This window comes from Ammospiza nelsoni, chromosome 1 (genome assembly GCF_027579445.1).
Source record: "Ammospiza nelsoni isolate bAmmNel1 chromosome 1, bAmmNel1.pri, whole genome shotgun sequence".
NCBI classification, from domain to species: domain Eukaryota; kingdom Metazoa; phylum Chordata; class Aves; order Passeriformes; family Passerellidae; genus Ammospiza; species Ammospiza nelsoni.
Window position 1 is genome coordinate 152946960 of NC_080633.1, and position 867 is coordinate 152947826.

The 867-nt window shown below is 49.4% G+C and overlaps 1 non-coding gene across 1 annotated transcript; it reads right to left on the reverse strand.

The window, feature by feature from the left end:
* Nucleotides 1-221: 221 nt before the first annotated feature.
* On the reverse strand, nucleotides 222-294 carry TRNAF-GAA (transfer RNA phenylalanine (anticodon GAA)). The gene has a single exon. It is a non-coding gene; the product is annotated as a tRNA-Phe (tRNA).
* Nucleotides 295-867: the final 573 nt, after the last annotated feature.

Below are 867 nucleotides of genomic sequence, written 5' to 3' on the forward strand. Positions count from 1 at the left end.
CAGCACCACCTCCAGATGGGAACATGCCAGAGAAGTGGAGCTCCACACTCTCTCAAGGCCACAGGGCCCAGTTTCTCCTCCTTTCCCCACAGCTGAGATGCTCCTGTGCCCTCCAGTGGCTCCCAGTGCTGCTGGCCCTTGGCTGGGCTCTGTCCTGGGTGTCCAGGTCTCTCCTGCAGTGCAGAGCCCAGGCCTGGGCACCCAAAAGTGCAGGAAAAGTCTGCTGAAGCCCGGGATTGAACCAGGGACCTTTAGATCTTCAGTCTAACGCTCTCCCAGCTGAGCTACTTCAGCCCTGCTAGGGGGCCTGTTATTCCCAAAACCTGTTGGAACATAATCAGATTTCAAACTTTCACCCTTCAAACCAGTTTGCCCAACACTTGTTAGGACTCAGGACACGCCTCTGGCTGTCCTGAGCAGCCAAGACCCCTGCCAGGGGTCTTAGAGACCCTGGCACAGAGCCCAAAAATGCCTGTGTTTTGATTATCACCCATGGAGCAAGTTACCAACCTTAGATGATCTGCAAGCCATGACAAATTAAGCAGAATGATAGTGAATTTATCTCAAGGTGAAAAAGTAGATTTTGGGGTTTTTAGAATAAAGATTCAGGAGGGCAAGATGGAGGGATCTGGGCATATCCATCCTTTCTCCTTCTTCTTCTTGGCCTTCATCTTCTGCGGTGATGTTGGCACTTTTAGATTGGTTTAGAGTAGAAGCTCACTGTCTAACATAGGTGATAGGTATTGGAAAGTAATTGTAAATATTGTACATGTGGTTTTTAGTATAAAGACATAACACCACCCCAGGGGCAGGCAGAATGCTTCTGACTTGCTGAGCTGACCTTGGCAGGACAGGAGAAAGAATTTT